Source organism: Pinus tabuliformis, chromosome 2_2 (assembly GCF_031772625.1).
Source record: "Pinus tabuliformis cultivar Carrire ecotype Pingquan chromosome 2_2, CPIR1, whole genome shotgun sequence".
Lineage (NCBI taxonomy): Eukaryota > Viridiplantae > Streptophyta > Pinopsida > Pinales > Pinaceae > Pinus > Pinus tabuliformis.
Window position 1 is genome coordinate 1,249,316,842 of NC_142300.1, and position 15,760 is coordinate 1,249,332,601.

Sequence of the window (15,760 nt, forward strand, 5' to 3'; positions counted from 1 at the left end):
TGGCCATTGGATGACTCTAGAAGCTTTTCCCTGAAGTTTCAAATAGATCATGGTAAAAACTTGTTGGGTTATTATCATCAAGATGATGTGCATGGTGGGACTCTAAGTGGGCACATAAAGCGAAGAAAAACCCTTCAAATCGCACATAATGGGGAAGCCATGAATGGTCAGAGTTAAAAGGTTACATGGGACCCCATCCATGTTGGTGAAGTGACGAAGGATGAAGTCACCCTAGATCCTGGACACTGGGGGATTGATACATAGGGTATGGTGGAATCTGTTATCACTGAAAATGCTGTTGCCAAAATTTTTTAGCTTAGCTTAAAGACCGGGTGTTTTCGCAGCGCCTGAATTCTTTTTAGCAGTTTCGCAGCGCATAAATTCGTTAGCAGTTTAGCAGCGCCATCTGTTTTAGTGATTTCATAGTGAAAACATTGACCTTGCATTGGCTGCGCTGCGAAATTGGGAAATGACAGATATTTAAGGGAAACTTCTAGAAGCACTACACAAGGCTGCATACGTGGCATTGGCAAGCTGCCCTCCAAATTGCCCAATTGTTCAAGAGAAATCCAGATCCTTTGTTCCTCCCTGCATCGAAACAATAATTTGAATGGATTGATTGTGTATAAAGCTGATAGTTAAATTGAAGTATACTTGTATTGGTTTAATGTTCGCATTAGTAGTTGCAGAACAGTGTCTATGGTTTAGTGGTTAATCTTCTGGGTAAATCAAATAAGAGTTTGTGCAGTCTTCAATAGTTTATTCCCTTCTGTTGGGTGATAATGATATAAGAGGGAAATCTCATATTAAAGAAGTGATTGGTGAAGAAGCAGATGCTTTCAGAGGAAGACTCATTCGTAGGCTTACCTCTGTCATTGTGCACCATGTACCAACATTTTGGAGATTAGCTCTTTTGATATTCAATGGGAAGTTCGCTAAGGTAGGTTCAACAAATGGCGCTCCTGGTTCAGTGAAACATGAAGAGACTGCTAGAAAAAACTCCTTTGAAGACGGCCTTGGTAACGTAAAGGATTCAAATCATTCCTTGGAGGAAGTTGCTGGAATGGTACAGGACATTATATCTGTTTGTGAAACTAAGGGAAGGATTGCGCACCTTTGAATGCAGTACAAACATTGTTTGCGTTACGAGCCAAGAAGACAGGTGCGGATGGTCTCTGTTTCAAAGAAGGTGTTCACATTAACAAGGGTTTATTGGCACTTGGAAATATCATAAGTGCATTGGGAGCGCATAAGCAAGGTCAATACCGCCCTTTCTGAACATGGACGTCCAGATTCTGGGCAATAGACAGCAGGCATATCAACACAAGATATCTCAACTTTCTCTTTTCAAAAAGGTCTTGAAGTCAGACATATATGGCGCCGTTTAATGTTTCCTGTAGTATCCTTGAAACACTTGCGGTAGTTACACTTGGTGCAAACGGTTGAATGGTGGATTTATAACTTCGACAGCATCAAAACATTAAGAGAACACGTGGTAACATGCAATCTTATGTAATGAAAGCTAATGAAGGATATAGCTGACATCTGGAACGTGTGAATAGTTTTTTGATGCGCCTAGTCGTCCTTATGGTGGAGTTTCTTGTTCAAAACATCCATATGTTGTTCTGGATTATGTTCCTAAGTATACAGAGCTAGATTTAAAGCACTCCAGAGCACGCCAAAAAATGAAACACGCGGTGATCTGAGTTAGAAATACAATGCAATTATTGCAGTTGTCTCGGATAGTTATCTGCGGATGTGGTATTCAAAGCCGCAGCACCTCTTCGCACCAGTCCATAATATTGTAACGAGGATCACGGGAACCTAATAGAAGTTCAGTAATGGCGACAGTTCTGTTAAGCCGGATAGCATTCTGTACATGTGTATGTTCAGCAACAAAAACCCGAAATCCATCGATGCAAGCAGGCAAATGTTGGAAATCCATAATATATCAATTGTGTTCCTTTGGAGAAAGATTTTCTATTTCGTAGCCAGCATACGAGCATGGTAATGAAAACATGGCACTGTGTGGTGGATTACGCATTCCCAGGTTGAAATCCAGTTACCAGCAAGCAACTCCTCCACAATCCGCTTGTGGTTTTTCAATGTCAACACAACGTTAATCACCAGACAAAGTCACAGGTGCTGTGGAGATTGGACGTGTTTTTCTTGTGAACTGCGTGCAAGGAATTGTAGTTAGCTTAATTCGACGGCAATATGCAGCTGCAGCTGCTCGACAAGGATCATATGATAGTGCTGGTGTCTGGGGGTCGTGTTCTAAGCCGGTGCCTCCCATTGCAAAGAAGGTTTTTGTGTCTCTGGCAAGAAACCGAAACAGGAAAAGCAGAGTCTCGAGGAACTTGTCGAAGATATGACCAAATTTCAGGACTTTGTGCATTGGCCCTCATACCGGCGCCCCCTGCATTACAAAGGGCTTCCTTTCCATAGAGTTATCAAAGGTTTTATAATACGAGATGGAGACATTTCAGTTCAGAATGGTACAGGGGGTGAATCAATATATGGATTAAAGTTTGATGATGAAAACGTTCAACTGAAACATGAGCGCAGAGGAATGTTGTCAATGGCAAACTCTGGACCTAATACAAATGTCTCTCAATTTTTCATCACAACAACAAGGACTTCCCATCTGGATGGAAAGCGTGTTGTCTTTGGGAAGGTAATTAAAGGCATGGGAGTTGTGCGTGGCAATGAGTATACTCCCACAGAAAGTAGTGACCGCCTTTCTCTAGATGTGGTAATTTCAGATTGTGAGGAGATCTCAAAAGGATCAGATGATGGAATAGCTAATTTCTTCAAAGATGGAGATTTGTATCCAGACTGGCCAGCTGATCTTGATGAGAAATCTGCAGAAATTTCATGGTGAATGAATGCAGTAGATTCTGCGAAATGTTTTGGGAATGAAAATTACAAGAAAAGGGATTATAAGATGGCTTTAAGAAAATACAGAAAGACATTGCGCTATCTTGACATTTGCTGGGAGAACACCAAATGTTGAACGGATCACTGTATAGGTCCTTCTATTGGTTCTGTTTGTTGCTTGTCGTTAGAATTCATGTTGAAGTTTTCATTAGTGGTTGTTTGGAGGACACTGACATGAATACAGTCATCAATTATAACTACAGGATACCAATCATATTCATAAGCAGAGCTATGATTTTATGATGGTCGATCTTCTTTAAAATGATGATGATGATGGATCAATGATAATGCGACAGTACATGACATCATTACAACACCCATACTACAACTGCAATGAAATTAAGTGAAAGTTATGTTTTGCAAGAACCTGTACCAGCCCCAGTGTTATGCAGAAGATAGTAATGTTGTAAAGAGGAGTTCAGTAATGAAGACTGTGAAGTGGAGTGAGCCCTGGTTTTGTAGGCCTGGGGAAGAAGATCAAGATAAGAAAATCAGAGTGTTACCTTCCTCAAGCCACATTCTAGGATGTGTTTCAAGGTTCACGTTCTTCATAGTAGCATTAATATTGAATAAATAACAAGAGAAACTACAGGTCAATTTGTTTTCTTTCTATTGAAAGTTGCAGCTTTAGAGGTGGTACGAAGGACTTCTGAAGCAAAATTTCCAGTAGTATGGAGGGGTATACAAGGACTTGGATTACTTAAATGCCCACCTTTTAGCTGTTTGCAGAGGTAGACTCCATTCAGACTTCTTGCTAAGAGCACACAGGAATTCTCAAGATTCTCAAGCAAATCATTTACCAACTACAGATTCATTTGCTACGGAACAAATAGAGGTTGTTAACAGCAGTTTCGTAGCGCGCTACGAAACTGCTGTAGGTGATGATTTTAAGCGCAGAGCAGCTAGTGTGATACTGTGAGCGGGAGTTGAGGAAGAGAAACACCTATCTATAAATACCACCTACAGCACATCAGAAACATGGTAGCATTCCATACCTGGGATTACTAAAAGATTTGGGGAACATGCTGCTACACTTTCGGAGAATGTTGGAAGACAAAGACCGGTAAAATAGAGCACATCTCTTGGTCAATTAATGAGCCATCCACGCAACTAGAATCCAAAGCTAGCTCGTTCAATGTACTCTCCTTCAAGATACCTCAACCCAAGCAGCAAAAGGACATGTGTCAAGAGCCAGAAAAGCATCATATTACGAGGAGCAAAGATTTTGGATTTTGATTAAATGAAAACCATTTGTAATTTCAGTTTAGCCATTATGTAATTAATAAATTAGTTATGCACTAGATAGGGATAGTCAATAGCCACCTTCGAGGCTCCCCTCATGCTGGAGGAGGAAGCTCGAGGTGGTTAAGTTTGTTTGCCTATATATGGATCAATGTTGGATGTAGAAAGGGTTGGACATTTTATACAAAAACAGAGTTATTTGGGTCAATGTAAAGACTTGTTACAGTAATAGTAAAACAGTGGTTGTTTCTTCTCAAGATTCTCAATGGATTATTTTGTTCAAATATGATGGTGGTGTTTTCTCTTATATGTTTTTTTTTACAGCCTTGTTATAACATAATCACTCAGAATTCATTTCTAATGCTCTGACTTCCTGTATGTTTGGCAAGCTGTGGTTTGTATGAGATATGTTTGAACATCTAATGCAAAGAGCCTTGACTTCCATGAAATGACTGTGCTTTTGTTTATTAAATGTGTAAGACTCCATAGCCCAATGAAGACCAATTTGATATGTGTTCAACCAGCTTTGTTTTCATGAATTTGTAAAGAGTTAGCCATCTGTTGTTGTGATTGATTTTTATCAAAAGTCTGTGAGAGAGCTCTCTCTGATCAAGGAGGCTAATCCTTGGTCTAAAGTCTGGTTGAAAGAGTTACATGAAATCTTGCTTGGCTGCAGCCCTTAGTACTGATTTTGTGATAACATTTTGGTGCGTCTGCCGGGAGACTGAAGATTACTCACTCCCGTAATTTGAAGATTGGATTTCTGAAGGTAGCAGGAGTTCAAAATGATTTTCGAGGCTGCAAAACTACCTTGGCGACTCCATTGTTGAAGAATTCAAGGTTTATACATTCATGGTGATTCCACTGGAGTTATGAAGGACCCAGAAGCTGCCATTCTTTGTTCAAGGTATGCATGCATAGATTTCTCAGGAATTCATGGTTTCCCAAATCATTTTCCCAAGGATGCATATTTTCTAAGGAATGGTCCAAAATTCAATGGAGAAGACTTGAGTTTAACGTTGAAGTATATCTCAGATTTCTGTCATTTTGCTGAGCTTCTTAGAGTTAAACATGAGGATGTTTGCATAAGGTTATTCTATGATTCACTCCAAGGGAAATGCAAACAGTGGGTTGAATGCTTTCCTGCCAAATCCATTAAGTCATTTCAAGACCTTTGGCTCATGTTTTTGGAGGAATGGATAGATAGGTCAGAGTTGGTGGCAGATTCTCCCTCATTTGAAGGTTTCAAACAATGGAATGATGATCATAGTAAAGAAGAAACAAGTGAATCCTTTTCTTTGTCATTATCCTCATATCTAAAATCCTTTGACTGCAAGTCAGAGGATAAGATGAAATTTTTTGATGAATTTGCCAAAGACATTGAGAAAGAAATTGAAGGTTTAGAAGGACAAATTCAGGCATATAATTTTCATGATTATGATCATTATTTTCAGAAGTTTGCTGTGACAGAACGCAAGGAGACTATGCTGCTTCCATTCTCTTTCACGATTGAGGAACTGAACACTGTGGTTGAAGATCAGTTTGCACAGCTGGAAAGTTACAAGGAAAGACAAGCTGATCATGTGTTCTGGGATCCTATAGCTGATTACATGGAAGAGTTTTACTCTCCAGTGTTTCAGTTTTCCTATAAAGATCAGAGGCAGTTTCAGTGGCAGCGGTCATCACACTGTCAGATTGGCTCTGAACTCCAATACGGTCAAAGAAATCAAATATCAGATAAAGCAGAGGATTGGCTACATTGGAAATTTCATATTGATTGAGCAGAAGAAAATTGAAATTGTTAGGGTAGGTAGGTAGGTAAATTGCAAATAAGCTCAAGGTTGACTGAGCATTTATTTTTCAGTAGATGTAGTTTTCTTTCTCCTACAGTCATGCTGGTCAGGCAAATTTCTGTTTGTCAAATAAATTTTATAAGGCACTGGAACTGCAGGTTCTTAGTGTACCACAAGGGCACACTATCCCAAGTGGAGCCACTGTTATCACTGAAAATGCTGTTGCCAAATTTTTTTAGCTTAGCTTAAAGACCGGGTGTTTTCGCAGCGCCTGAATTCTTTTTAGCAGTTTCACAGCGCATAAATTCGTTAGCAGTTTAGCAGCGCCATCTATTTTAGTGATTTCGTAGCGAAAACATTGACCTTGCATTGGCTGCGCTGCGAAATTGGGAAATGACAGATATTTAAGGGAAACTTCTAGAAGCACTACACAAGGCTGCATATGTGGCATTGGCAAGCTGCCCTCCAAATTGCCCAATTGTTCAAGAGAAATCCAGATCCTTTGTTCCTCCCTGCACCGAAACAATAATTTGAATGGATTGATTGTGTATAAAGCTGATAGTTAAATTGAAGTATACTTGTATTGGTTTAATGTTCGCATTAGCAGTTGCAGAACAGTGTCTATGGTTTAGTGGCTAATCTTCTGGGTAAATCAAATAAGAGTTTGTGCAGTCTTCAATAGTTTATTCCCTTCTGTTGGGTGATAATGATATAAGAGGGAAATCTCATATTAAAGAAGTGATTGGTGAAGAAGCAGATGCTTTCAGAGGAAGACTCATTCGTAGGCTTACCTCTGTCATTGTGCACCATGTACCAACATTTTGGAGATTAGCTCTTTTGATATTCAATGGGAAGTTCGCTAAGGTAGGTTCAACAAATGGCGCTCCTGGTTCAGTGAAACATGAAGAGACTGCTAGACAAAACTCCTTTGAAGACGGCCTTGGTAACGTAAAGGATTCAAATCATTCCTTGGAGGAAGTTGCTGGAATGGTACAGGACATTATATCTGTTTGTGAAACTAAGGGAAGGATTGCGCACCTTTGAATGCAGTACAAACATTGTTTGCGTTACGAGCCAAGAAGACAGGTGCGGATGGTCTCTGTTTCAAAGAAGGTGTTCACATTAACAAGGGTTTATTGGCACTTGGAAATATCATAAGTGCATTGGGAGCGCATAAGCAAGGTCAATACCGCCCTTTCTGAACATGGACGTCCAGATTCTGGGCAATAGACAGCAGGCATATCAACACAAGATATCTCAACTTTCTCTTTTCAAAAAGGTCTTGAAGTCAGACATATATGGCGCCGTTTAATGTTTCCTGTAGTATCCTTGAAACACTTGCGGTAGTTACACTTGGTGCAAACGGTTGAATGGTGGATTTATAACTTCGACAGCATCAAAACATTAAGAGAACACGTGGTAACATGCAATCTTATGTAATGAAAGCTAATGAAGGATATAGCTGACATCTGGAACGTGTGAATAGTTTTTTGATGCGCCTAGTCGTCCTTATGGTGGAGTTTCTTGTTCAAAACATCCATATGCTGTTCTGGATTATGTTCCTAAGTATACAGAGCTAGATTTAAAGCACTCCAGAGCACGCCAAAAAATGAAACACGCGGTGATCTGAGTTAGAAATACAATGCAATTATTGCAGTTGTCTCGGATAGTTATCTGCGGATGTGGTATTCAAAGCCGCAGCACCTCTTCGCACCAGTCCATAATATTGTAACGAGGATCACGGGAACCTAATAGAAGTTCAGTAATGGCGACAGTTCTGTTAAGCCGGATAGCATTCTGTACATGTGTATGTTCAGCAACAAAAACCCGAAATCCATCGATGCAAGCAGGCAAATGTTGGAAATCCATAATATATCAATTGTGTTCCTTTGGAGAAAGATTTTCTATTTCGTAGCCAGCATACGAGCATGGTAATGAAAACATGGCACTGTGTGGTGGATTACGCATTCCCAGGTTGAAATCCAGTTACCAGCAAGCAACTCCTCCACAATCCGCTTGTGGTTTTTCAATGTCAACACAACGTTAATCACCAGACAAAGTCACAGGTGCTGTGGAGATTGGACGTGTTTTTCTTGTGAACTGCGTGCAAGGAATTGTAGTTAGCTTAATTCGACGGCAATATGCAGCTGCAGCTGCTCGACAAGGATCATATGATAGTGTTGGTGTCTGGGGGTCGTGTTCTAAGCCGGTGCCTCCCATTGCAAAGAAGGTTTTTGTGTCTCTGGCAAGAAACCGAAACAGGGAAAAGCAGAGTCTCGAGGAACTTGTCGAAGATATGACCAAATTTCAGGACTTTGTGCATTGGCCCTCATACCGGCGCCCCCTGCATTACAAAGGGCTTCCTTTCCATAGAGTTATCAAAGGTTTTATAATACGAGATGGAGACATTTCAGTTCAGAATGGTATAGGGGGTGAATCAATATATGGATTAAAGTTTGATGACGAAAACGTTCAACTGAAACATGAGCGCAGAGGAATGTTGTCAATGGCAAACTCTGGACCTAATACAAATGTCTCTCAATTTTTCATCACAACAACAAGGACTTCCCATCTGGATGGAAAGCGTGTTGTCTTTGGGAAGGTAATTAAAGGCATGGGAGTTGTGCGTGGCAATGAGTATACTCCCACAGAAAGTAGTGACCGCCTTTCTCTAGATGTGGTAATTTCAGATTGTGAGGAGATCTCAGAAGGATCAGATGATGGAATAGCTAATTTCTTCAAAGATGGAGATTTGTATCCAGACTGGCCAGCTGATCTTGATGAGAAATCTGCAGAAATTTCATGGTGAATGAATGCAGTAGATTCTGCGAAATGTTTTGGGAATGAAAATTACAAGAAAAGGGATTATAAGATGGCTTTAAGAAAATACAGAAAGACATTGCGCTATCTTGACATTTGCTGGGAGAACACCAAATGTTGAACGGATCACTGTATAGGTCCTTCTATTGGTTCTGTTTGTTGCTTGTCGTTAGAATTCATGTTGAAGTTTTCATTAGTGGTTGTTTGGAGGACACTGACATGAATACAGTCATCAATTATAACTACAGGATACCAATCATATTCATAAGCAGAGCTATGATTTTATGATGGTCGATCTTCTTTAAAATGATGATGATGATGGATCAATGATAATGCGACAGTACATGACATCATTACAACACCCATACTACAACTGCAATGAAATTAAGTGAAAGTTATGTTTTGCAAGAACCTGTACCAGCCCCAGTGTTATGCAGAAGATAGTAATGTTGTAAAGAGGAGTTCAGTAATGAAGACTGTGAAGTGGAGTGAGCCCTGGTTTTGTAGGCCTGGGGAAGAAGATCAAGATAAGAAAATCAGAGTGTTACCTTCCTCAAGCCACATTCTAGGATGTGTTTCAAGGTTCACGTTCTTCATAGTAGCATTAATATTGAACAAATAACAAGAGAAACTACAGGTCAATTTGTTTTCTTTCTATTGAAAGTTGCAGCTTTAGAGGTGGTACGAAGGACTTCTGAAGCAAAATTTCCAGTAGTATGGAGGGGTATACAAGGACTTGGATTACTTAAATGCCCACCTTTTAGCTGTTTGCAGAGGTAGACTCCATTCAGACTTCTTGCTAAGAGCACACAGGAATTCTCAAGATTCTCAAGCAAATCATTTACCAACTACAGATTCATTTGCTACGGAACAAATAGAGGTTGTTAACAGCAGTTTCGTAGCGCGCTACGAAACTGCTGTAGGTGATGATTTTAAGCGCAGAGCAGCTAGTGTGATACTGTGAGCGGGAGTTGAGGAAGAGAAACACCTGTCTATCAATACCACCTACAGCACATCAGAAACATGGTAGCATTCCATACCTGGGATTATTAAAAGATTTGGGGAACATGCTGCTACACTTTCGGAGAATGTTGGAAGACAAAGACCGTTAAAATAGAGCACATCTCTTGGTCAATTAATGAGCCATCCACGCAACTAGAATCCAAAGCTAGCTCGTTCAGTGTACTCTCCTTCAAGATACCTCAACCCAAGCAGCAAAAGGACATGTGTCAAGAGCCAGAAAAGCATCATATTACGAGGAGCAAAGATTTTGGATTTTGATTAAATGAAAACCATTTGTAATTTCAGTTTAGCCATTATGTAATTAATAAATTAGTTATGCACTAGATAGGGATAGTCAATAGCCACCTTCGAGGCTCCCCTCATGCTGGAGGAGGAAGCTCGAGGTGGTTAAGTTTGTTTGCCTATATATGGATCAATGTTGGATGTAGAAAGGGTTGGACATTTTATACAAAAACAGAGTTATTTGGGTCAATGTAAAGACTTGTTACAGTAATAGTAAAACAGTGGTTGTTTCTTCTCAAGATTCTCAATGGATTATTTTGTTCAAATATGATGGTGGTGTTTTCTCTTATATGTTTTTTTTTACAGCCTTGTTATAACATAATCACTCAGAATTCATTTCTAATGCTCTGACTTCCTGTATGTTTGGCAAGCTGTGGTTTGTATGAGATATGTTTGAACATCTAATGCAAAGAGCCTTGACTTCCATGAAATGACTGTGCTTTTGTTTATTAAATGTGTAAGACTCCATAGCCCAATGAAGACCAATTTGATATGTGTTCAACCAGCTTTGTTTTCATGAATTTGTAAAGAGTTAGCCATCTGTTGTTGTGATTGATTTTTATCAAAAGTCTGTGAGAGAGCTCTCTCTGATCAAGGAGGCTAATCCTTGGTCTAAAGTCTGGTTGAAAGAGTTACATGAAATCTTGCTTGGATGCAGCCCTTAGTACTGATTTTGTGATAACATTTTGGTGCGTCTGCCGGGAGACTGAAGATTACTCACTCCCGTAATTTGAAGATTGGATTTCTGAAGGTAGCAGGAGTTCAAAATGATTTTCGAGGCTGCAAAACTACCTTGGCGACTCCATTGTTGAAGAATTCAAGGTTTATACATTCATGGTGATTCCACTGGAGTTATGAAGGACCCAGAAGCTGCCATTCTTTGTTCAAGGTATGCATGCATAGATTTCTCAGGAATTCATGGTTTCCCAAATCATTTTCCCAAGGATGCATATTTTCTAAGGAATGGTCCAAAATTCAATGGAGAAGACTTGAGTTTAACGTTGAAGTATATCTCAGATTTCTGTCATTTTGCTGAGCTTCTTAGAGTTAAACATGAGGATGTTTGCATAAGGTTATTCTATGATTCACTCCAAGGGAAATGCAAACAGTGGGTTGAATGCTTTCCTGCCAAATCCATTAAGTCATTTCAAGACCTTTGGCTCATGTTTTTGGAGGAATGGATAGATAGGTCAGAGTTGGTGGCAGATTCTCCCTCATTTGAAGGTTTCAAACAATGGAATGATGATCATAGTAAAGAAGAAACAAGTGAATCCTTTTCTTTGTCATTATCCTCATATCTAAAATCCTTTGACTGCAAGTCAGAGGATAAGATGAAATTTTTTGATGAATTTGCCAAAGACATTGAGAAAGAAATTGAAGGTTTAGAAGGACAAATTCAGGCATATAATTTTCATGATTATGATCATTATTTTCAGAAGTTTGCTGTGACAGAACGCAAGGAGACTATGCTGCTTCCATTCTCTTTCACGATTGAGGAACTGAACACTGTGGTTGAAGATCAGTTTGCACAGCTGGAAAGTTACAAGGAAAGACAAGCTGATCATGTGTTCTGGGATCCTATAGCTGATTACATGGAAGAGTTTTACTCTCCAGTGTTTCAGTTTTCCTATAAAGATCAGAGGCAGTTTCAGTGGCAGCGGTCATCACACTGTCAGATTGGCTCTGAACTCCAATACGGTCAAAGAAATCAAATATCAGATAAAGCAGAGGATTGGCTACATTGGAAATTTCATATTGATTGAGCAGAAGAAAATTGAAATTGTTAGGGTAGGTAGGTAGGTAAATTGCAAATAAGCTCAAGGTTGACTGAGCATTTATTTTTCAGTAGATGTAGTTTTCTTTCTCCTACAGTCATGCTGGTCAGGCAAATTTCTGTTTGTCAAATAAATTTTATAAGGCACTGGAACTGCAGGTTCTTAGTGTACCACAAGGGCACACTATCCCAAGTGGAGCCACTGTTATCACTGAAAATGCTGTTGCCAAATTTTTTTAGCTTAGCTTAAAGACCGGGTGTTTTCGCAGCGCCTGAATTCTTTTTAGCAGTTTCGCAGCGCATAAATTCGTTAGCAGTTTAGCAGCGCCATCTGTTTTAGTGATTTCGTAGCGAAAACATTGACCTTGCATTGGCTGCGCTGCGAAATTGGGAAATGACAGATATTTAAGGGAAACTTCTAGAAGCACTACACAAGGCTGCATATGTGGCATTGGCAAGCTGCCCTCCAAATTGCCCAATTGTTCAAGAGAAATCCAGATCCTTTGTTCCTCCCTGCACCGAAACAATAATTTGAATGGATTGATTGTGTATAAAGCTGATAGTTAAATTGAAGTATACTTGTATTGGTTTAATGTTCGCATTAGCAGTTGCAGAACAGTGTCTATGGTTTAGTGGCTAATCTTCTGGGTAAATCAAATAAGAGTTTGTGCAGTCTTCAATAGTTTATTCCCTTCTGTTGGGTGATAATGATATAAGAGGGAAATCTCATATTAAAGAAGTGATTGGTGAAGAAGCAGATGCTTTCAGAGGAAGACTCATTCGTAGGCTTACCTCTGTCATTGTGCACCATGTACCAACATTTTGGAGATTAGCTCTTTTGATATTCAATGGGAAGTTCGCTAAGGTAGGTTCAACAAATGGCGCTCCTGGTTCAGTGAAACATGAAGAGACTGCTAGACAAAACTCCTTTGAAGACGGCCTTGGTAACGTAAAGGATTCAAATCATTCCTTGGAGGAAGTTGCTGGAATGGTACAGGACATTATATCTGTTTGTGAAACTAAGGGAAGGATTGCGCACCTTTGAATGCAGTACAAACATTGTTTGCGTTACGAGCCAAGAAGACAGGTGCGGATGGTCTCTGTTTCAAAGAAGGTGTTCACATTAACAAGGGTTTATTGGCACTTGGAAATATCATAAGTGCATTGGGAGCGCATAAGCAAGGTCAATACCGCCCTTTCTGAACATGGACGTCCAGATTCTGGGCAATAGACAGCAGGCATATCAACACAAGATATCTCAACTTTCTCTTTTCAAAAAGGTCTTGAAGTCAGACATATATGGCGCCGTTTAATGTTTCCTGTAGTATCCTTGAAACACTTGCGGTAGTTACACTTGGTGCAAACGGTTGAATGGTGGATTTATAACTTCGACAGCATCAAAACATTAAGAGAACACGTGGTAACATGCAATCTTATGTAATGAAAGCTAATGAAGGATATAGCTGACATCTGGAACGTGTGAATAGTTTTTTGATGCGCCTAGTCGTCCTTATGGTGGAGTTTCTTGTTCAAAACATCCATATGCTGTTCTGGATTATGTTCCTAAGTATACAGAGCTAGATTTAAAGCACTCCAGAGCACGCCAAAAAATGAAACACGCGGTGATCTGAGTTAGAAATACAATGCAATTATTGCAGTTGTCTCGGATAGTTATCTGCGGATGTGGTATTCAAAGCCGCAGCACCTCTTCGCACCAGTCCATAATATTGTAACGAGGATCACGGGAACCTAATAGAAGTTCAGTAATGGCGACAGTTCTGTTAAGCCGGATAGCATTCTGTACATGTGTATGTTCAGCAACAAAAACCCGAAATCCATCGATGCAAGCAGGCAAATGTTGGAAATCCATAATATATCAATTGTGTTCCTTTGGAGAAAGATTTTCTATTTCGTAGCCAGCATACGAGCATGGTAATGAAAACATGGCACTGTGTGGTGGATTACGCATTCCCAGGTTGAAATCCAGTTACCAGCAAGCAACTCCTCCACAATCCGCTTGTGGTTTTTCAATGTCAACACAACGTTAATCACCAGACAAAGTCACAGGTGCTGTGGAGATTGGACGTGTTTTTCTTGTGAACTGCGTGCAAGGAATTGTAGTTAGCTTAATTCGACGGCAATATGCAGCTGCAGCTGCTCGACAAGGATCATATGATAGTGTTGGTGTCTGGGGGTCGTGTTCTAAGCCGGTGCCTCCCATTGCAAAGAAGGTTTTTGTGTCTCTGGCAAGAAACCGAAACAGGGAAAAGCAGAGTCTCGAGGAACTTGTCGAAGATATGACCAAATTTCAGGACTTTGTGCATTGGCCCTCATACCGGCGCCCCCTGCATTACAAAGGGCTTCCTTTCCATAGAGTTATCAAAGGTTTTATAATACGAGATGGAGACATTTCAGTTCAGAATGGTATAGGGGGTGAATCAATATATGGATTAAAGTTTGATGACGAAAACGTTCAACTGAAACATGAGCGCAGAGGAATGTTGTCAATGGCAAACTCTGGACCTAATACAAATGTCTCTCAATTTTTCATCACAACAACAAGGACTTCCCATCTGGATGGAAAGCGTGTTGTCTTTGGGAAGGTAATTAAAGGCATGGGAGTTGTGCGTGGCAATGAGTATACTCCCACAGAAAGTAGTGACCGCCTTTCTCTAGATGTGGTAATTTCAGATTGTGAGGAGATCTCAGAAGGATCAGATGATGGAATAGCTAATTTCTTCAAAGATGGAGATTTGTATCCAGACTGGCCAGCTGATCTTGATGAGAAATCTGCAGAAATTTCATGGTGAATGAATGCAGTAGATTCTGCGAAATGTTTTGGGAATGAAAATTACAAGAAAAGGGATTATAAGATGGCTTTAAGAAAATACAGAAAGACATTGCGCTATCTTGACATTTGCTGGGAGAACACCAAATGTTGAACGGATCACTGTATAGGTCCTTCTATTGGTTCTGTTTGTTGCTTGTCGTTAGAATTCATGTTGAAGTTTTCATTAGTGGTTGTTTGGAGGACACTGACATGAATACAGTCATCAATTATAACTACAGGATACCAATCATATTCATAAGCAGAGCTATGATTTTATGATGGTCGATCTTCTTTAAAATGATGATGATGATGGATCAATGATAATGCGACAGTACATGACATCATTACAACACCCATACTACAACTGCAATGAAATTAAGTGAAAGTTATGTTTTGCAAGAACCTGTACCAGCCCCAGTGTTATGCAGAAGATAGTAATGTTGTAAAGAGGAGTTCAGTAATGAAGACTGTGAAGTGGAGTGAGCCCTGGTTTTGTAGGCCTGGGGAAGAAGATCAAGATAAGAAAATCAGAGTGTTACCTTCCTCAAGCCACATTCTAGGATGTGTTTCAAGGTTCACGTTCTTCATAGTAGCATTAATATTGAACAAATAACAAGAGAAACTACAGGTCAATTTGTTTTCTTTCTATTGAAAGTTGCAGCTTTAGAGGTGGTACGAAGGACTTCTGAAGCAAAATTTCCAGTAGTATGGAGGGGTATACAAGGACTTGGATTACTTAAATGCCCACCTTTTAGCTGTTTGCAGAGGTAGACTCCATTCAGACTTCTTGCTAAGAGCACACAGGAATTCTCAAGATTCTCAAGCAAATCATTTACCAACTACAGATTCATTTGCTACGGAACAAATAGAGGTTGTTAACAGCAGTTTCGTAGCGCGCTACGAAACTGCTGTAGGTGATGATTTTAAGCGCAGAGCAGCTAGTGTGATACTGTGAGCGGGAGTTGAGGAAGAGAAACACCTGTCTATCAATACCACCTACAGCACATCAGAAACATGGTAGCATTCCATACCTGGGATTATTAAAAGATTTGGGGA

At 39.9% G+C, this 15,760-nt stretch overlaps 3 pseudogenes; all 3 read left to right on the forward strand.

Moving 5' to 3' along the window:
* The first annotated feature begins 2,371 nt into the window (after positions 1 to 2,371).
* LOC149198022 (peptidyl-prolyl cis-trans isomerase CYP40 pseudogene) lies at positions 2,372 to 3,016 on the forward strand (annotated as a pseudogene).
* A 4,724-nt stretch (positions 3,017 to 7,740) lies between these two features.
* Positions 7,741 to 8,916, forward strand: LOC149198023 (peptidyl-prolyl cis-trans isomerase CYP40 pseudogene; annotated as a pseudogene).
* A 4,724-nt stretch (positions 8,917 to 13,640) lies between these two features.
* LOC149198024 (peptidyl-prolyl cis-trans isomerase CYP40 pseudogene) lies at positions 13,641 to 14,816 on the forward strand (annotated as a pseudogene).
* The last annotated feature ends 944 nt before the right edge of the window (positions 14,817 to 15,760 follow it).